The sequence below is a fragment of the Fulvia fulva genome, chromosome 1 (genome assembly GCF_020509005.1).
Source record: "Fulvia fulva chromosome 1, complete sequence".
In the NCBI taxonomy this organism is placed as follows: Eukaryota; Fungi; Ascomycota; class Dothideomycetes; order Mycosphaerellales; family Mycosphaerellaceae; genus Fulvia; species Fulvia fulva.
Window position 1 is genome coordinate 890520 of NC_063012.1, and position 6000 is coordinate 896519.

Genomic DNA, 6000 nt, shown 5'->3' on the forward strand with positions numbered 1-6000 from the left:
ACTATACTAGGGTATCGATTGAATAGACGACATCCTCGGGGTGACTACGAGCCTAATTTAAAGATGCTTATAGAGCTAGAAGAGAGGGTGATACTTAAGTATATACTCGAGCTAGATCTTAGAGGTTTCCCGCTATTCAAGGCTAGTATACGAGTAATAGCCGATTCATTACTATAAGAGAAGGGTCTTAAGCCCACTAGTCTTAATTAGATAGATAGGTTTATTAGGCGGTATCGTAAGCTAAAGGTTCGTATAACACGTAGATATAATCGTTAGCGAGCCCTAATAGAAGATCTAGACGTTATCGAGAAGTAGTTCTTGCTTATACGTAATATAAAGGAGAAGTATAGCATCCTTAACTAGGACACCTACAACTTCGACGAGACAGGGTTTATAATAGGTGTTATTACGTCTTAGAGCGTCGTTACGGGTTTAGAAAGGCGTAGTAGAAAGAGGAAGGTCGTTTAATAGGGTAATAGAGAGGGAGTAGAGAGATAGCGTATTAGATAACTCTTATATAAATCAAGATTAGTAAGCTACATAAGTCTAACGAGGCCCTTATATAGCGGAAAGTACAAAAGCGTAAGTACATTTAGTCTAGAGGGTCTCTAACCTTCGATAAGGCGTCATAATTAATACCTCTAGAGGATACTAGGAGGTAGGAAGTAAGTAGAGAGCCGCTAGATAGTGTTCGGCTAGTACTAAGGCTACAGCGCTATAAGCGATATAGCGAGTCGGGGCATAACGTACGTACCTATTAAGTAGACTAAAGTCTCTTTACGTTAAAGACCTACTTAGAGGTAACTATATTCGCCTCCCTTAGAGCGATAGCCGTTTCCTAGGTATTATTACTTAATAACGAGAGTAACGATATATAAAGTAGGCTACTACCCCTAGGACTAAGGGAGTTCTACCTTATTTAATCTAGATAGCTTATAGCTCTCTTTACCCTATTTCTTTAGCTCTAAACGCCGCGGAGGTGCCTAGCTACATTAGGCAACTCCTAGGTAATAGTAGCCTAGGCTACGGTACTAACGGCGCCTACGGCCCTATAGGCGAAGCCCCCCTAAGACAACTAGTAGCAACTTATAGAGGACGTAAAAAGTATAGAAACTAACGATTAGCTCCCTTACCGGTCTCTATAGGTAATGATCACTTAGCTACGTACGGTACTTATACTATCGTATTACCGAGGGTAATAAGAAATAAGGACGACGTCCTAGGCGATTAGTAAGGCCACCCGGAATTAACACCCCTATAGCTAGGTATCGGTCGCGGTATCGATACTAGGCCCCCGCCTAACGTACGATATAGTTACGATCCGTATTGTAGTAAAGGAAGACTAGGCCGAAGTTACGAAGCTATCGAATAAGGAGCTCGCCTAACGAATTAACTAACTAGGGGTAGTCGTAGTGAACTAATAGTCTAACGGTACTCTATAGATCTATACTAGCTCTACTACTACTAGGAGACACCTAGAGGTATAGCTATAGTAGGCATCTAAGGTTACGGTATTAGCGAAGGTCTTAACGAAGTAATTCATAATCCTAGTCTACGATATACCTAAGGAGTTCGACCTAACTAACTAAGGTTACCTACGTAGTCTCTAAGAGGACAACCTAGTCACTCTTAACTCTCTAATCTAGAAGGCGACTTAGCTCTATAGGAAATAGCTAGAAGGTAAGAAGGCCTCGGCGCTAATCGTATAGCTATAAGACGCGAAAGCGGCGGATCTAGCAATAGAATAAGGCCTAGTCTAGTAATATAGCCTTAAGATAGTAGAAAAGTACTCCTTATCCTTTCGTGTCCTCTAATACTTCAAATGCTAACAGTATAGACACTAAACCTATACGTATATAAATAAGTAGGCCTACTCGAACTATATAGGAGACTATATATCTAGGTACTATATATCGACTACGAGACGGTACGCGAACTATCCGGGGTACTACCTATCGTATAGTACGGAATACCTATAGCGGAAACTAGCGAACAACAAGGCAATTACAAACAGAACCGTCGCCCTAAGATTCTACGGCGACCGTAAGGCTAGCCTATACCGGAACTAACTAGCGGCGGTCGGGTATAAGCGCCCTAGGGCCGAGAACAATATAAAGGATGCGTAACCTAGGGCGTACGGGAGGCTACGTACTCTACTAGCTACGGCGAGGGAATCTAACTAGGCCCGGCTCCCCTTTAGTATATAGCCGATAGGCGTAGACTAGGACGTATAGGGTAGTAGGACATAGGACGCTATAGAGGAAATGATTATCGATACTAATAACTAGCCTCGATACGCTTAGTATTATCTAGTATAACGTTAACTATATCAAGGATATAGTCTAGAACTATTTCCTATACGAGGCGGACCCGCGCGTCTACTACGTCCTTATTATCTAGGAGCTATAGATTAACCCGTACTATAAGAGACTAACGACCTATAAGTCACTAGGCTATACGATATACCTACGAGGCGACGGTAGACCCCGTACGTACTTCTATATTAGTAAGGACATACTATAATCCGACTAGGAGGTAGTATACTACGTAGACAAAGAAGGCGGGGGCGATATTACCTCCCTCTACGTAGGTAGTACCTAGACATACAACCTATATATATAACCGCTAGCCTCGAGGTCTAGCCGCGACCTAGGAGTCTATAGACACCTAGATAGTACGCTTAAGAGACAAGGGTACTACATCGTAGTAGGAGACTTTAATATATACTACCCTTCCTAGAAAAGCCTTATATAGCCGTACCCTATAGCCGACGAAGTACTCGACTTAATAGCGAGTAACGTAATTGCCCTTAATACCCCGAAGGACCTAGGCACCTAGAAGAGAGGGGGACTCTAAGGCACGATCGACCTCTCCTAGATCTTAGATAGCTACTACTATATAGTAACCTACTATAGGATCGAACATAAACTCGAGGCGTCGTTAGACTATATACTAGTTAGGACCTCTATTACGATATAGATATAACGTACACTAGCGAGAACCTCTAAGCTAAACTAGGGAAAGGCCTACTAGGCTAACATCTAGGCGTACCTCGATAACTCTAAGAGGCTAGTCTAGATCGCGTAGTAGTAATAGAATAGTAAAGACGAGATAGACGAAGTAGTCTAGAGGTTGATAGACGAAATAAGAAAAGCGACCTTACTTTACGTTCCGCTTACCTAACTAATAATATAGTCTAAACTATACTAGACGCCGGAGTATACTACGGTAGTAAGAGAAGTAAGGATCGCCCGCCGGGTATAGACGAGCAGCTATAGCGAGGAGGCCTAGAACGTATATAGGGAGGTATACTAATAGAAGAAAGCTATAATACGGAGGGAGAAAGCAGTCGGCTAGAGGGCTATAGTAGAAGAAATCGCCGGCAAGCTAGAGAGGATATAGAAGCTAGTAAAATAGGCCCGATAGGACCCTATATTAGGCCCCTCCTTCTCTATCCTAGCGCTATAATCGCCTAGTAGCCCGGTTAGCGACCCTAAGGCTAAGGCGCGTCTACTAGCTAGTAAGTTCTTCCCGCCCCTAGTCGAGGCTAATCTAAGCGATATAAATAGCTCTACTCCCCTAGCCCCTAGCATCGCGGTCTAATAGGAGGTATCCGAGGGAGAAGTTGCCGCTATACTAAGGAAGTTGCCGGCGAAGAAAGCCCCGGGGCCGGATAGGATCCTAAACGAGCTACTAAAGAAGTATAGAGATCAACTAGCCCTAGTAGTTATAGCGATCTTTAACGACTGCCTTTAGACCGGATACTACCCAATAGCTTTTAAACAATCGACGATAGTAGTCCTACGTAAGCCGCAAAAGGAAGACTATACGTAGGTGAAGTCGTACTGCCTAATTACGCTCCTTAATACTCTTAGGAAGGCGCTTAAGAAGCTAGTTATAACGAGACTCTCCGAGGCGGTAGAGGAACACTCCTAACTCCCGGACACCTAGATAGGTACGCGCCTATAGCGATCGACGCTATCCGCGATAGAACTTATCACCTCTTAGGTAAAGGCTATCTAGTATAAGAATAGGGACAAGGTGGCTTCCTTATATAGCCTAGATTTATCGGGGGCCTTCGACTACGTGTTATACCCGCGGCTACTCTATACCCTAAGGTCGAAAGGACTCCCTAAGTAGCTTGTCAACTTCGTACGGTCCTACCTCTAAAACCGTAGCACGTCGATCCTAGTCGGCTAGTATAGAAGCCCATTTTAAGTAGTCTATACTAGAATCCCGTAAGGCTTAACGCTAGTACCTATTCTATTCCTCTTCTTTATAGCGACGCTACTCCTAGCCCTAGAATCCTAGAACACCGCTACGAGCGGCTTCGTAGACGACATAAACATCCTAGCGTAGTCTTCCTCGACTAAGGAGAACTATAGGCTACTAGAAGAGAAGCACAAGATCTACGAGGACTAGGCTAGGAGGTATAGGGCTCGGTTTGCCCTAGAAAAGTACAATCTAATACACTTTATGCGCCGGCCACGGTTCTATAATATATAAGCTTCTATCTAGATATAGGGGCACACGACTAACCCGGCAAATCAGCTTAGGATCCTCGGACTATAGGTAGACCCGGCGCTACGGTAGAGGAAGTACGTATAGGTAATATTACGGAAAGCTAAACAGAATATAGCATTATACTAGAGGCTTACTACGTCTATATAGGGGGCGGACTTCCGGTAGTTACGACTTCTATATACGGCTATTATACGGCCAGTCCTTACCTATAGTAGCTAAGTATAGTCCTTAGGCGAGAGGGCCTACCTATCGAAGGGACTCGTCGCGCCGCTAGCGAAGATCCAAAACCAATGCCTAAGGAAGGTCACCGGGGTATATAAGTCGATACTAACGAGGATACTTAAGTACGAGACCGCTATACCGCCGATCGACCTATATATCTAGAGACTACGGACCTCCTACTTAGGCAAGTCGGTATAGTACCTAGTATAGAAGGTTATCGCTAGTATAGTCGTAAGGGCCCGCGAATTAGTACTAGCGTATAAGGGTATTCGACCCGGAAACGAGCCGAACTACCGGGTAAGGGACGAATAGCTAGTAATATAATAGGAAGGTAAGAAATTGTTTATAGAGTAACTATAGAAAGAGAGGTAGAACAACCAGGTTGTAGGGTATAGTAGACGCCCTTAGCTAGCGGGACAACCTAAGGAATAGTTAGCTACGAAATCCGCGGTCAAGCACCCCCCGAAGCTTATCTACTACCGCCTTATAAGGGTATAGAGTAGTATAGTAACCTAACTACGAAGCGAACACATCGGCCTCTAGGGGTACCTATTATAGAGGAATGTTCTAGGATACATAAATACTAGCTACCCCTACGGCTATCGCTCCTAGAACGTACGGCACGTACTCCTCGTCTATCCGAGGTAGTCGCTAGGAAGGGGGGAGTAGATAGTAAAGGCGAGGAACCGGACGATTAGGGCACTTCTTAATAACGCTAAGGACCTACGGCGTATTACGAACTAGATACTAGAGAAGGGCTAGCTAGAACAGTACCGCCTAGTAGGAGTAGTATAGGAAGAGAGGATACGACGTAGCGCGACGAGACCGGCTAGGAGCGGGGGCTAACGGGGTAGTAATATAGACTACGTACGTTTAGAGGAAAGCTTATCTAGATAAGGAGTAGTCGGGGGCGGGAAGGGTTTTTACCTATTCGGGTTTTCCTTTGTACATAACAATAGATATATACCTATATAGGCCGGATAGGGTCCTAGAATAGGGGAATGACAAATCTATCTATCTATCTATCTATCTATTAAGTAGACTCGCTAGATAGCGAAGAATCTAAAGAGAAATTGTCCTCCTAAGAACGATTCTATAGGATATTATCGTATTAAGATACCGTCGCAATTAAAGTAGAAGTGGTATAGTTCTTAGTAAAAGTAGCCCGCTTAGTAGTATAGTCCGCTCGGTAGTAAAGCACATTAAGACATATACTTTAAAAGGTAAGTACTTCTTCTTCTTCCTCTTCTTCCT